Source organism: Mangifera indica, chromosome 5 (assembly GCF_011075055.1).
Source record: "Mangifera indica cultivar Alphonso chromosome 5, CATAS_Mindica_2.1, whole genome shotgun sequence".
Lineage (NCBI taxonomy): Eukaryota > Viridiplantae > Streptophyta > Magnoliopsida > Sapindales > Anacardiaceae > Mangifera > Mangifera indica.
In genome coordinates, this window is record NC_058141.1 from 6,721,382 (window position 1) to 6,739,038 (window position 17,657).

A 17,657-nucleotide genomic window follows, 5' to 3' on the forward strand; every position below is an offset into this window, starting at 1 on the left:
AACGAGCTTTTACTTTAATTTAATCAGAGGATAGATGACATGATTGGCCACTTGTATGTTATATGCCTAGGACACCAAAATATTGAACCAGAAAAGCATATTGGTTAGTAATTGCGAGGCCATAATTCTTAATTGGAAGTGACACCTAAGGCCCCTACCTTTCCATCCCTTGGATAGATAAAAAGGGGAAATAAGTGTCGGCTAACTTTGTGATAGCAGCCATAGTAATATAGAGGATACAAAGGAACAAGAAATGGCTTTGACAAGAAAGAGTTTAGGAATGTCGTGCTTAGTTCATGTTAACAAACATCAAGTTTGATTCGAAAGCCCTAGCTTATGATGAATCCCCTTTAAGATCGGAGTATTGAATTCCTCCTCCCTTAGTCTAGTTTAAACCTACAACAAACGCCTTTCTACTGCAAGGTAAGGCTCCACCCCTATCCTAAAATCAACTCCCTATCCGAAGACTTCTTGTAACACCATTCTATTGCAAGGTAAGAGCAGCTAGTCCAACTTCTTGTTGTTTGTTCTCCTAGGTGTTGTTTTGACTAAGGAGGAGATTTGATTGCATATCATTTCACAACACACACACACACACACACACACATATATATATATATATATATATATATATATATATATATATATATATATATATATATATATATATCAAGAATATACTATTAAATCTTTGTTTCATTGTTGATTTTGGCTTTATTAGAATTTAAGCATATTGTCCTTTATGGGTTGTCTGACTAGTAAAAATTATAAAATTTTATGTAGGTTGAAGAAAAGATATAAGTTTAAGATATATTGACGTAAAAGCAAGATGAAAATTTTAAATTATTTAATTCAATAATTATCAGATCAATTTTAAACTCAATTTTATCTATCCGATCTAATCAATCAAACCTAATATATATATATATATATATATATATATATATATATATATATATATATATATATATGTGTGTGTGTGTGTGTGTGTGTGTGTGTGTGTGTGTGTGTGTGTGTGTGTGTGTGTGGCACTACACTATATAAAACAAAAAAAATACGAAAAATAGATAAATGAATATAGACTGCTTTTATTTTTGTAAGAATCTGCTGCCTATAAAATTAACAGGCTCTCGACATATGTATTGACGTGTCTATTTTCCCCTGCTTAATCAGGATAATTAATTTAATTTAAGGTGCGTCAATGTGGTGAGTTGTGATGTAATGCGCTCTCTGACTCATTGAGCCTGACCATTTTTATGCCATATTACATTACTTGAAGAGGCCATTTGGTTTCAGTTTTTGAAGATTATCTTGATAATCTATTTTTTATTTTTTTGTTTAGTTTGTCAATAATAAAATATTATAATAATCTTCTATTACCAATGCTGACGTTACAGGTAATATAGGTGGTACTCTGATAACCACATTCACCTTAGGTATTTAAAGATTACCAAGATAATCTTGATTTTATTATAATTATATTATTGTTTATTAATTTTTTAAGACAAAAATAAATTTATTTTTAATTAATATAACAAATAATATAAAAAATATTTAAAAATAATTATATTCAAGAGCATTTAAGTAAAATAATTTATTAGTAATCTTTTATTATCTTTATTCAAACACATTAATTATTTATACCTACTAAATTTTATCAAACACAGTAATCATTTATATATAATAATCTTCTAAGTAATCTATCTTCAAGATAATCTTTCTATTTTGGTAATAAAACATAACTCAAACCAAACGCCCTCTAAAAAGGTCAAACAAGAAAAGTAATCACCTTACGAATGAAATACAAATTTGTGGAAGCCTTCAAAATCATTATGTTGTTTTCATAACATATTCATGATACTTTAGGTAAATAGGTTAATTGATTAAAAGTTAGTAAAAGTAGTTTTTCTAAATTATTGAATTTAATAATTTTATTTTTACATTCGTGATAAAATTTGAAAATTCTCATTCTACCCTGAATATATATCCTTGATGGTAATTACTCCGAAGTGATGTGCCGCTTATGAATATTTAAGTTAAAGAGAGACACCAATTTTCATGAAAAATAACACCAATGCATTTACTGTTAATAATTAAACATGCCAATATGTGTCCAAAAATGTAAACTCAATAGTTACAAAAATATTATTTTCCCCTAGGTGCTTAAATCTAATAAAATATTAACCAAGACAATAAAATAACTATAGTTAGGTATGTAGCCCAGGGTGCCGATCCACCCGTCTTCTCTCTTGTCTCGCCATCTCTTCTATTTGTAAATATAGAACATAACACATTGTGAGTATAAACACTCAGTAAGTATTTATATTTTTAATGGTATTCCTTATCGAATATCCTGATAGAGTCTCACTATTGAATGTTCTCTAAGAACAATTAATAAGACATCTGTCTCAGATGTGTCTTACGCCCTCATATTAGAAAAGTTATCCGTCTCAAATACCTCTTACATCCATAGTCATCGACTTGGACACCCATCTCAGGTGTTGATAATCTCTCTTAAAGGGTCTAAAGGGATGCCTATCCTAAGTATTACTTACATCATTATTGTTTATTAAGTTAATTCCTTTGTTACCATCTAGAACTAAACTATCTAATTAATCAGCTTATAAATTTTAAATCATGATTACATTTTTGAGCCTGCTCCTTTGCGAATTCTTATGGACACCACATTTATCCTCATGCTCACGAATAAATCGATAATTACCTTCCCAAGATTCGATGCAAACCATGACATACTTAGTATGCGTGCATTACAGGCTGCATGAGTTTTAAATGGAGTAGGTGCACTATAACATGTGTGGGTGTGCACATGGCACCCCAGTCAGAACAAATACATTCTTGGAATGCATCATTTCCGTTTAAAGTTGATCAGAGATTTCGTCCCTGTTTGCATGTATGTCATTCGTCCAGTGTGCGCGCCACACGTCCGGTGTGCGCGTCACACGTCTGGCATACGCGCTACACGCCTGGGTATATTATTGTATAGATTTAAAAATAGTTAATTTCACAATATCATTCTTCAATATTAATTTACATATATTATTGTATTTCACAAGAAACCAATGTATTTTTTGTAGGAGTGTGCATACTCAGAATTGATATAATTTGAAAGTTTTTTTAAACTAAACTGAAAAAATAAATTAAAAAATTTTTAAATCAAACCAAATCATTTAAGATTTTAAACCAAACCAAATTAAACTAAAAAATACGGTTTGTTTTTATTTGGATTATGGTTTGAACCATAGTTATCAATTGCCTAAGATATACAATATGAATTGTATCCTACAATATTTATCATATATGATACGATACAGATAGAAAATAATATTTATCATAAGATGTATCAAATTAATATGATACAGTCAACGTATCATGCAATAAAATACGTATCCTATGATAAGATGCATTTTACAGATACAAATTGATATATTTTTTTAGAGAAAATGATAGTGCATTAGATGTGTATATGAAAACTTTTAAAATGTTAAGGATATTTGTGATATTTTTCAAAATGATGACGTATTAATTATAATGTTTTATTATTTTATTAGTATTTATTATTTTTATTTTTATAAGGCATATCATATAATATGATAAATTAGATTTTTTATATATGATATGATACACAATTTGACTACTAAAGTATGAATATTTTAAAATCATTTATATATATATACTAAAATTAACTGAATTATAGTTTTTTGAATATAATGCACATGTGTAATATAAAAAATAAAATATATATACAATATGCATGTAAAGAAAATAATAAAATAAATATGAAAAAACAAATTGTACACCTAATTGCATTTTAGAAAATTCTATCAAATATAGTTATGTATTTGAAAAAATACAGTTTACGGTTTTGTTTAGTTAGAAAATCGTCCAAACTATAACTCGAATTGAAAAAAAAGTTAGGAAAATTTCAATCCAAATCAAACCAAACCAAACCATAATTTTTAAGTGGTTCGATTCGGTTTGGTTTAACGGTTTAAACCGATTATGTACACCTCTAATTTTTCGATTTACAAATTTAAAATTAAAAAATTCCTAAATTATATGGGTAGCCCACGGGTCTACCTATACTCATAGGGCTAAGTATAGGCCCTCATATTTTTAACCTGTATAATGTGACTCGGTTTTGACATGTGCCCATTTTGTCCAAACGTACTTCGATTTAGTCTATATTTGGCTTACTTGCCTGTACACGAAGTCTATCTAAAATCAATTGCCAACTAGACTTCATTGTAATTGATTATATGATAATATTTAAAATAATACTATGTGTACCTCCTTTGAATATATAAATAAATACACATTTATATATGTTATTATGCGATTAAGTATTATTTTATATTTAATTTAAAATAACTCAATCATATGATGATATATATCAAGTATATATCTATTCATGTAGTTCAAATAGGTACATATAATTTTATTGTAATATTTATAGGTAAATTGATTTAATAATATTTTTAGAAACCAAAATTGAATATATTATTAAGATATTATAAAAAGGAGATGAAACAAAAACTAAAGACATAACAACAATTAAAAAGAAAAAAAAAGAAAATTTTCACCTAATTAGGTGAATAATAAGTGATAAATTGAAAAAGAAATTCAGAAGTCGGCACTTGGAAAGCTCAATGACGTTTACACTACTATACAAAAGAGAAGACCAACATGATTGATTTTGATTGAATTATTATGAAATTCAAAAGAAATACCACTTTTTGAGCCCATTTATATATTTTTACCACACTTTTTTATATACATAACAAATATACCACATAAAGTGTATAGTTCCTAAAATACTTCTATTACAATTAAACATTGACAATCGTATGATTCTAGTGTTCACCCATAAAAAGAAGTTTGCAGACGATTCCCTTCTGCAAAGCAAAAAAGGAAGTTTATGTGAGTTTTGAATTTAAAACTCCAAGGCTAGTCACTTTCATAAAATAAAAAAAATTATTCTCCGTTTCCAAGCCTTTACCATTGATGTAGAGAAAAGCCACCACCACCATGAAGGATCACCCAACATGAAGAAGAAAAAGCAGTCGATGTTAGCAAGAAGGAGAACTGACGCCAATAACAAATGCTCCATCCACCAACACTAACAAGATCGAACGCCTATCCACTAACATCGTCGTCTAAAACTGATCGATTTTTTAAGAATGGCATGTCAAGTTTTGCAAGTGAGTGATTTCTACTTAGATTTGTTTAAATTTTGTTGATGTATAAATAGAAATAAATATTGGTGTTTAGTGTTGGTGTATGAATAGATTTAGGGTTTAAAAAAAAGGCATTTTGTTGTGTTGATGTAGTTTGGGTGTGTGATTTGAATTGATTGTTTGATTTAGCTGATCTGAAAACAAAAAGGAGATTTTGAAGAACTTAGATGATATCACCTCACTAATAGGTGATATCACCTCCCTAAAAGGCAATATCGTTTACTATCTTATAATGTCATAGTTCATAATATGTACCAAAATCATTTTTTTCATTTGTATTACAGGAACACCAAATCAATATTCAGAAGGGAGCATACAAGTTTCATGAAACATATAAATTTAATGTGCAAATGGCCATCCAAATAAAGATGGATGTTGTTAGCATCATATACTAGAAATTGACAATGACCCTGTAGGATTTCGGCAAGAAAATTAAAATTTTTAGATTATGTTCACATCATATATAACAATGGTAATATAAAATTTACATGTTGTTTCAAGAAATAAAATATAGAAACATATAAACTACCTTATACCTTGTAATTTGATTTGAAGTTAGGAAGCTTAAATTACTAAAATAAGTAATCTCTTGATTTGCACCCTTCAAGGAAGAAAAATGGAAGCTTTCCCGGCAAAAGAAGAAGAAGAAAAATGTATTATTTTTTCTACATTTCTCTCCTATTTATTAAACTAAAACTTGATATTTATCAAGTTAAATCATGTGTCTAATTCCCATTGGTTGATAATTAAGAGTAAATCATAATTTGACACATGTTGAATAATTTGTGCCTAAAATTATTCATGCAACTTTCTAAACAATTTAAAAGGTGCAAAATGACAATTTTGCCCCTTTTTTGAATTTTGTTTGAAAAGCACAATTTTTATCCTTGAAAAGTGCTAGCCAACCATGGATAAATATTTTCAGCTTCATAACACCATTTTCTTCCTTGAAATATGGGCATGACCTTCAAGGTTTATAGTGACGTAGTCGTGGGCCTTATATCGCACGATACGTTTTATTATATTACTTTATAACCCAAAACTGTCGTTAACCGATGTACTTCGTTTTTTGCTACAAAATGAAGCTCCCACTGATCATGTGGTGTCATCTAGCAGTGTCCCATAACCCCTACATCACAATAAAGTATAAGCTTCACATAATGCCAAATGAACTTTTCTTCCTCACACTTACCATGCAGTCCAATTCCTTCGTCGTTACATCCTAATTAAACTTGGATTCATGAAATATCAAAATCCAATATTTAATTTTTTCGAATATCAAGTAATACATCATAACTTGTCACATCGAAACTCTCTTCATGTGGTCTTTTATCTACACTAGCCAGTGTCTTAGATTTTCATGTTTCTTGATATTCACATGGAAACTCGAGAACAATCGAGCTGATGGATCCCTGTATGATCATCACTTGTCCTCTCACTCAAGCAATAAATGATCAAAGCGGTTTCTAAATGAGACATGATTAGCCTCGTGGTATGCATCGTATGAACCATACATTCCAAAACGAAGCATAACTGTGATATCTTAAGTTAAAGAATCTATATACTAGTATGATTTATGATGTATCATTGACTACATATTAATACCTATGTGATCATTGTTCAGCAGTCACGTTCGGTAAACAATATAATATAATAACTTTTGATTAATTCTCTAATCATCAAACTGTTCTATTGTTTACCCATGTGTATATCCACCATATCTAATATCATCCATTGATATACTATGGTGATATAGCACACACCTACTATACAATACTATTGCCCAAACAGATTGCCTATGCAGGGAACGATTTGATGACGTTTATTAAAACTCATCGAAACTTTCACATATCATATGCATGTAGCTAATATGGATGTAATATACAACTACAACATAGATATAAAAATGACGCAGAAAACATGTGAAGTATGACAGAACTCTTCTTTTATTAATAATGTAGATACAAGATATACAACCTTTGAAACCAACTAAGCAATTGGTTTTTAGGGCATATTCTAATAGATCCAATGATAGATATTCTGGATGAGTTGTTTTGGCTGATTCTTGGGTTTGGAGAAGACTCATTTTAGTGTCGTTCTTATGCATGTAGTGTTTTTCCATCTAATTAACTAAGGGAAACATGATAGAGAACTATGGTTCTAAATAAATGGTGTGGAAGTACATTTTAGTCTGATAGAGTTTGCACTTATCACTTGTCTTTTATTTAGAAATGACATTAATATGACACATATAAGCTTAGTTGATCATTAGGTACCAAGACATCGAGGGGGCAGTTGATGACCAGATTTAGGGTGACAATGATGAGAATGTCATAAAGTTTGTAGTTTTGTATTTAGTGTATTCCTTCCTTTTAGGGGTAAACAATAGAAACATAATATCTAATCAAATGTTGCATTTAGTTGATGATCTAGATGCATTTAGTCGGTATCCATAGGGTGTATTACCATGGAATAAGATAATAGACTCCATGTGGTAGGGTATACATAAAACATATCAATACTATCTACAGAAGTATGATGCATACACAAGTTACCCCCTATTGTAACTTTCTCGGTTATGGGTTTTCCTATTGCATTCTAGGTAAGTAACACATTATCAATCTAGCAAATAATCTGATTACATGTTATCGTTAGTACTAACAAACTTATTGTCCTTTTTTAAAATAGTTTTGGATTTATGAGATTGTGAACAACCTATTGCCACATGTGTTACTCATCATAGATGATTGTGTCTCACAAATACTTAAATGGAGGCCCATTTTTTATAAGCACACCTTCGATAAGTAGAAGTTTCCAATTTTTGTAGTATATAATAGAATATAATAATATGTTTTGTTAACTTACAATAAAGTTTTATTTTGCTTGTTTTAGGATTTCATTACAATTGTATTACATCTAACGCTGCTTGATTTAGAGACGAAGTGGTATATTAGGGTCTTAGAGTTCATAGGAGGAGAGGCATATGTTTTTCCATCCAATAAGGAGTTGACAAAATTGGTTGACAATTTGCATGATGTTCAAGATGTCTTGATTCTTATTGATATCTTTTTGTGGTGCTTAAAACACATATATGCCTACACCATCCACCCAGTTTAGGTCTCCCCTATGTAAGGGTTCATATCACAAGGATCTCGACCCAATATTCCTAGTGTATCCCCACACATACGGATGTCCCTACCACGCATGTCAACCTCTTGGGCATCACACCCTCGAAAGTCTTATAGGTTGGCCCAAGCTAGACACTCATCTCATGATGTTGCAAATAGTAGTGTATCAAAGGATCATTTTCTAGTAGTTCTTGTCCCAATAAGCTTCTATGATTATCTTTTAGATGCAACAATAACTTGACTAGCATGTTGGGATGATATGAGAGAAAATGCAACAATTACTAGTGAGATGCAAGATTTTCAAGCATCTATGCTATACTGCATGAAAGCATTTGAGAAGTCATATGCTCAGAGGTTGCTATCGATGCAAGTTTATGATAGTTCTCCCCAATAAGATGTGTTTTTTTCTATATGTGTTAATATGCAAATACACAAATGTGTTAATTTGTTTAGGTTGATGTGAATGAGGAGGTAGAGGTCCCGCTAAGGCCATTGTCTCAGCTAGAGGTTCTCACCTAGAAGCCTACTGTGCCATATGATGATGAACCCCTACAGAGAAATATAGGTAAGGCTTTAACACCCTTAAATCAGTCAATAGTTGGTCATATTTTCAGAAAAGGTAGACAATTGATTAGTCTTTTCGTGGACCTAAACAAGACATGAAAGAATATGCTCATAAAAGAGCCCCATCCTTCAAACCAGACATTGGTCCAAATGTATGGAGCATTTAATAATTGGTATCTTACAACACTAGATGATTCTTGAAGATGTGTACTATTCACAGGCCTTGGCAATGTCACTAACTTTGTCTCCAAGGTGAATAATGGACCCCATTGATGACAGAAAGGGTACTGGCTTGAAGACATGGTAGGAAGAGTTTTCATTTATTGATTTAATTATTTCTCCAATTGTTTAACTAACTATTTTTGATATAATATTTCTAAGATAACATAACATATTGAAACTTTCCTTGAAGTCTTTCGTAAAACATATCCAAACAACATTTGGACAATGTTGCCTACCTAATTTATAGCAAATCTATCGGTATACGCATAAGAATTTGATTGAATGGGATCAGCTATGAAGTGGTTATCGTTTTTCATTAATCAAATCCATGACATCTCTCCCACTTCACCGTATGAATTTTTTCAACCATGAAGTAAAGTGTATAAGGTGGTATATTATATTGGTTAAGCTTATTTTTATTACAATCAGTTATTTATTTTATTTTTATTTCATTATATGACTATATCTCAGGTATTCATTCCAATCAACTTTGAGAACCAACACTGGGTATGTGGTGTGTTCAGTTTGATCTCATGGACTTTGTATGCATATGACTCTATAACATATATAACTAGTAAAGTGACTTTCAAGAGGTTGATATGACCATATAAGTGTCTGACTCGCATTATCTTAGCTAGCACTTATTATCAAATAAGATTGGGTATCCCACTACCATATAAAATCCCAATAATTAAATTTAGGCGTGTGCGAGATGTGCCAAAATGAAAGTTAGGATTGGGAGACTGTGGTGTTTTTATGCTTATGTTTATAAAGAACCTCGCACATAATTGTGATTTCAACTTCATGTCCGCACACTCGCAATTACTAAGAAGACATATAATCATGTTGATACACCATGAAAGGGCATTCGATAAGAAATAATATCTCATTTGCTTCCAAATATTGTTGTTTGTTTTTTCAAAGTTGTTAATTAATTTAAACTTTTGGTTGTTTATGTAGACTTGGAGGAATTCCCTTAATTATGGGTTCACATGCAATGGTGATGGACTTCATTCACTTATTTTGGTAATATGTCAGTTTCATTTCACTGTTTTAACATTTTAATGGTGTTTTGGTCATATGTTGGTTTCATTTTCTTCTTTTAACATATGTCGATGTTATATTATTTTTCTTCATTTACTTAATTTCAATAATGGCTTACTAATAAACTAATGAAAACTATCATGAAATATAAAATATAAAAACCATTACAACACAACATTGACACAACTAACAAAAAAACATTAACATAACATTAATTTTTTCCTCCACATAAATAATGCTTCCACACTAGCAACTACTTAAAAAAATAAACCAAGAAAATGAATAAATGTGATTGGCATAAATTGTAAATAAACTATAATGGCATACAATTGTTTGAAATTCAAAAAATTAAAGAAAATCAACCATGTTAAAAGAAAATTAACCATGATATTCTAATCCATCGTATTGGATGCCTTGTAGGTATGATGACCCCACAACAGGAACCAGAGCTAGATTTAAAAAATTCATTTGAGTATGGCTTGATTGATAACATCGACTATAGTTTTGTGGTTAGACTTCCTTTTCTTGGGATAGTCTTCTTGCATGGTTTGATGGACGACTAGATGAACTTTGTTTCATCTATGATGGATAAATAAGTGGCCTATTAGAAGGTGTCCAAATTGTTTGATCACTAACCGGATTGACATCTTCTCGGTACAACACCTATAAATAATCTGTGGAGTAATATATGTTTGCCTATCTGAAACAGTTGGATAGATTGCAACATTGAGCAACAGCCGTGACATGGGTACATAAAATCTGTGAAAGTTGAAATTTTCCGCAGTCACATCTCCAATAAAGGATATTAACAAGGAATACCTGTTGTCGTGTATCATGAACTTCTATCTATAGATGTTGATCAGTTTGACTACCATATTTATAGATTTATGCACATATATGACAATCTTATCCTCCGCCCATGTTATCAATGGGTGAGATCAATCACCTAATTAAAAAAAATTCAAACCTAATGTAATCAAAACTAAATAAAATTTAACAAAATTATGTTCTTATACCTATTAAGTTTTGCCTATTGTAAAACCAATATTGCATTATGCCCTTAAGAAACTCCACCAAAATGGTTATAAGCAAAGCTCATGAAATTCTTGTCAAAGCATTGAAAGACTCATCCATATTGGTTGTCATGATGTTTTACTGTCATCCTCCAAAGTAGGTGTGGCCTATTTTTCATAATTAATATTGCTCAAATACAAAGTTATAGTAGGATTCACCCAGTTTATCTTAGTCATGACAGATTCGAAGTCCCTGAGGTGATACACCTTTATAGCTCATCAAAATAATCTTTCAATATATGTGGTGTTTTTGAACTACGTACGCATGTTGCCTTTTATATGATTATTACAAAAGCCATGACGGGCATGTAGGAATATATTTGCCACTGACACAATTATTGAATGATGTCAATATGAAATAATGGCCAAGTCTAGAATATACCTAATGCACATTTGTAGGTACCTTAAGAACGAGGTCTACGTATACATTCCCTTTTTATGACCAATACTGAATGCAAGTGGATAAATTTGATTATTGTTGTCTTTTACAACAACTGTGAAAAGAGGCCTAAGGTATTTTCCCTTCAAATGTGAAGCGTCAATGCAAATAACCAAAAGACAAAATTGTTGGAATCCTTTATCAAACAACCTAAAACCAGGAAGAAAAATTGGAACTTATTTTTTGCATCGACATCAATATGTGTAGAAGTTCCTAGGTTCTTTAGCTTCAAATTATGATAATAATTAGGTAAGAGCATGAAAGACTCCTTAAGAGATCCTCATAATGCATTTATAGCATACGTATTTGCATGCCACACTTGTGTGTATGAAATGTCAATCTTGTACCTATTTGCCACGACAAAGATAATTTCCTTTGGTCGATAGATACGATCTACCACAAACACTAATTTAAGGATAGTTCTTAGTGATCTAACATCTATTTGTTTATGATGTGGTAATATTTGATCCTTTAGACAAGTGTGTGCATCATCCAAATGACATAACACCTAATAGTCTTCATCCTCTTCCGTTTTGGCTCGTGCCCACCATTTGCATTGATAATGTACACACTTAATTTGATATCATTTCGTATTAGAGTAAACAACTTTCCATTGGATGTCTATCTCTAAAGCATATCTCCCAATAAAGCTATTAATTCAACTTTCGAATCATAAAAGCCTACTACTCTTAAACTGTTGTCTCTTTATGTTTCCCGATTACTAATATCAATATTCTCAACATCCACTACTGGTTTAGGAATCGACTAGAACGGATTTGGATTATGAATATGACTTGTATATTCTCCTATATCTATTGAGCCATGACGTCTTGCACTAGACTCAACCCCTTCATTGATTTAACTTCTCACAACGTCTATGCTTGGTATGCAATTCATGTTGTCATCATCATCTTCATTATCCTTAAGATTATATTCTTTGTCCACATCAACATTATTATCTCTATCACCATGAGTCACACCATATTTGTGGAAAATTTATGGTTTTGCCTAGTCACATATACAATGATTCTTTGTTTCTACCACATGAACCTTTTTATCTAGTCAATTGTCTCTTTCTTCAATAGAAATCTAGGTAACATAAAGTTTTATCGATCCTCGTAAACTTCTTGCTTCCATCATCACATACTTAAGATCATCATCGTCTTCAATCTTAATAGGATTCATTAATGCATCACCTACGATAAATATGCAGATATTTGTCTGACTCCAATTAAATATGAGACAATTGCATATTTTGCCTACAAATCCTTTGAAATCAGCATTTGTATCAATATAGATCGATCTCTCTTTCCCACCGACATATTTCACTACATTATCATTACATATAATCTAATTCCCTCTGAAATGAATAATAAATTTGGGTTTTTCCATTTTTACCTATAAACCTACATTATTAAGCAAAATTGGATACACTCAAGATTTCTCTTGAAAAAGGAACAGGTGTGATCACCTACAAGATTTAGGCGATATTGCTTATATATAGTAGGCAATCCTATCTACCCGTTCTTCGAATATTTTCTTTCTTTTCTTTATAAAATATAGTTGTTAAGGAAATGTTTATACAAACACCATTTTTAGTGAACATCCATGTCCCAATTAAACTATCAATTAGTATTCTAACTACTTTAACATACATATATAACAACATTCAACAAACAAAATACAGTATAAATGTTATTGTTTTTACAAATTTTCTAACTGCTTTACTAAATTTTATCGTAAATCAACTACTTTAGTATACAATCTTTGTTTGTAATTATTACACAAATAAATACAAAAGAAATGAGGTATAGATCAATATTACCCTTTATTAGGATAAATTATTTGTAAGATTTCTGAAAATATTTTTATTGTTTTAGTGTTAAAAGGAATATGTGTTGTTTGTGTTTATAAAAATGAAGATAAAAGTAGTTTTGAAATTTAACTAATAAAGTAATGTAATTGCTTAATGAAAAAATGTGTGCTAAAAATTGTATAAACAAACTCAAAAAATGGCGTTTTTTGAAATATCTCATTTCAAAAACACAAAAAAAAAAATTTGAAGTTGTACATGTGATGAGTATTCTCTTTTACGTGTTTCTGCTTTTCATGTTCTAGCCGTTTGATGATATTTCCTCGAGATACGTCTTCTTTTGCATATAAAGTAAATAGACGGTCTTTTCTTCTTTAAAATAATTTTTTTAACTTGTCTTGTTTGGCTTTCAAGTTTCAATTGAATTATTTCATGTATAAATTTATTTGCCTTTTAAGTTGACTTTTTCAGAATTAAAAGTTTGACATGATGGCCACAGTAATAAAGCTAGGGTATTCCAGTGTTGATTTGACCAAGCTTTCTCCGGGGCGAAGGTTAACATTAACCTGCGCCCTGTTTGAATATAATAATGAGTTTTAGCTGTTTTAACTTAATTAATTAATTAATCAATTTCTATAATATTATTATAAACCTATTAAATATGTAAATTATTTTTATAAAATCACGAAAAACCCTCTTGCAAGAATATTATTAAATCAAATATATAAAATCGATTTTGAAATCTGACAAATATATTAGTTGTAATAAATTGGTAATTAAGTAAGAGAAAAGATCCAAAAATGTGGGGGCAATATATGTTGTTGAATTGCCCTACAAGAAAACGCATGGTGAAAATGAAAACAAGATTTCCCCAAGCATACTTATTTTAATCTCCAATTACTGGCTGCACCTATGGTCCAATTTGCCGTCCCAAAATAAAACAAGATTTCATAACTTTAGAAACAAGTAATTTTATCTTATTATAAATAAATTTAATGTCAATAGACAAGTATATAGCTAAGGAGGGTAGGTTTGAATTCATGCATTCATGGGGTTAGACGGTGAGTATAAAATTTACAACTATTTCTACTCAGGGTTTGGGCATCCCTGTCTCTATGAAGATGGCTAGGTGAGTTAAAAAAAAAAAAAAAGGCCAAAGGACTATTCTCACCTAGGGACGGCAATTTGGACCCGACTTTAAGAGTCTCGACTCTCTTCGACCCTAACAGAGAGGAGATTCCCTGATAAAAATGGGGAAAGAGGCGGGGATGAAGATGAAAAGAATCCTCGTAATCGGGGACAAGGCGGGGATGGAGATACATATGTCCCCGCCCCACCCCACCCCACCCCCCTGAATCTAATATATTAATATAATAATTTATAGTATATTTTAATTAGTTTAATATTTTTAATTAGAAATTTGTTAGTATTTCCTATGTAAGCTGCTTTAAAATTAATTTTGCTTTTAAAATTGATTATTGCAGGTTAGTTTTTAAAATACTGCCTTGTATCAACATGAAGAATTAATGATGATATCAACATGAAGCGCTACTAATGAAGTGATTGATTATTGCATATTGTTAAATTTTGTGAAAACTTTGTATTTGAACTAAAATAACAATGAATATTTTGTAACTCTTGTAGCATGTGATATTTTGGAAAAGTATAATTTATTTTATTTATTGAAATATAGAAAGGAATTAAAATTTATATTTACGGGTATAAGGAGGGTATTTTTCCCCGCAAGGACGGGGAGGGGATTTTTCCCCACGGGGACGGGGAAGGGATTTTTTCCCGTAGGGAAGGGAAGGGGATTTTCCTTCGCGGGGAAGGGACGAGGATTCTTTGTTATCTCCGTAACGGGGACGAGGATTATTTGTTATCCTCGTAACGGGGACGAGGATTATTTGTTATCCTCGTAACGGGGACAGGGATTGATATCCCCTCCTCGCCCCTCCCCATTGCCATCCCTATTCCCACCCAAGGTATGTTGTTTTCTCAAGTTTCTCCCCGTTAACTTTAAAAATCTCATTTACCCACCTGTGGTCGGTTAAAATTAACGATTTCAAGAGTAAAATCATCATTTTGTCTGTATTTTTAAAAACAAACTTAAATTTGATTTTATTTTCCCCCTTAAACCCTAAACCCTAAAAACTAATAATTTCCCCCAACCCAAGTTTTAAAAAACAACATTTTCCCCCTTAGGGTTTTCAATTTTTCGGAGTTAGTTTTTCGATGTCGTTTATTCCTCTCCGGCGACCTCCAGATGACGATTCTTCCTCTTCTGTGTGACCTCCTTCCAGCTATTTTTCTGGGCACTGTCGTCGATGAAGACAACTCGTCTTCGTCCAAATGAAAACGTGTCGTCTTTGTCCAGAGACGAAGACGTGTTGTCTTCGTCCACAGATGAAAATGAATCGTCTTCGTCGACTACTGTGCCCAGGATAATCTTTGGAAGGAGGTTACGTTGGAGGGGAAGAAGCATCGCCTGGAGGTCATCGAAGAGAAAGAAACGGTGCCAAAAAACTAACTTTGAAAAGGGAGAAGGACTATTTCCCACCCAACTTTTGATGCATTCTCAAATTGGCACTCACGGCAGATGAAAATCCAGTTTTCCCACCCATGAGCTGTTAAAATGGATGATATCTGTTTGCATAAGGGTAAAATGGTAAAATATCTATTTTACCCTTGTTAGATGAAATGACCAAAATACCCCTCAATTTAATTTTTTAAAATTGATGTGAGGGTTTTACCATTCACCCCCCTTAGGTTTTAGAAACTAACATTTTCACCTTCTCTAAAGTTTTTAAACTTTAAAAACTAACATTTTCACCCCCAAACCTAGGGTTTCCATATTTTTCAAAATACAGACCCCCCCTATAACTTTCAAAACTAGCATTTCACCCCCATTCTTCAACTTCATCTCCCGACGTCTTCTCCGGCGTCGTCACCGGCCTCTTCCTTCTCCTGGTGCGACGACCGTGGTGCGATGAAGAGATGGAGATCTCTTCGTCGCTCGTCGTCCAGATCTGGGAGATCGGTTTCAAACTTCGCTCGTCGTCCAAATCTGGGAGATCGCTCGACGAAGGTCTCTCTTCGTCGCTCGTCGCATCTGGAAGACGCGCTGATGAAGGACGACGCTGTCGCATCTGGACGACGTTGTCGCATTTGGAAGACACGACGACGAAGGACGACGTCTGTTCTTCCAGATCTGGACGCTTCGTCGTCCAGATCTGGGCGACGAAGGGTCGTCCTTCGTCGTCCAGATCTGGGCGACGAAGGGTCGTCCTTCGTCATCCTTGTAGTCGGAGATGGGAGATCGGTCGAATGCGTCGACCGTCGATGGTGGCCGGAGAAGGAGCAAACCCCAGGAGTGAAATCTAAACTTTTCAAACTTTGAGGATGGGTTTGTTATTAGTTTTTAAAACCTGGAGGGGGGAAACAGTTAAATTTAAAAGTTTTAAGGTTTTAAATAACAAATAACGATTTTACCCCTGTCCCTAACAGAAAAATTGGACAGTAGTTTGGTCACGGGTGGGAAAACTAGATTTTCATCTGTCGTGGATGTCAATTTGAGAATGCATCAAAAGTTGGGTGGGAAATAGTCCTTCTCCCCTTTGAAAAATTGAAAACCTTAAGAGAGAAAATACTGTTTTTTAAAACCTGAATTGGGAAAAAATTGTTAGTTTTTGAAATTTTAGGAGGAAAAATGAGATAAATTTTTCAGGAGTTAGGGTTCCATTAAATTTAATAATTCATAAGTGAATAAATGAGATTTTTAAAATTAATAAAAAGAAACTTGAGAAAACTGCATACTTTGGGTGGAAAATAGTCCTTTGGCCAAAAAAATCCTACACTAGCAAACAAACAAACAAAGAGTCACAATGCCTTTTCCATATAAAGTTATAAGGGTAAAATAGTCCTAGAAAATGAAAACTCTTCCTCCTGCTTCTCTTTCTCCACGCAGTAATACAGGCAAAAGGTTGATTTAATTTGTGGATAGAAGGAAAAAATAAATAAATAAATAAATAAATATGAGTATGTTGTGACGATGGCAAAGTTGGCTTATTATTGGAAATTGTCTTATAAAACAGAAGAGTGAGAAAGAGAGAAAGAGAG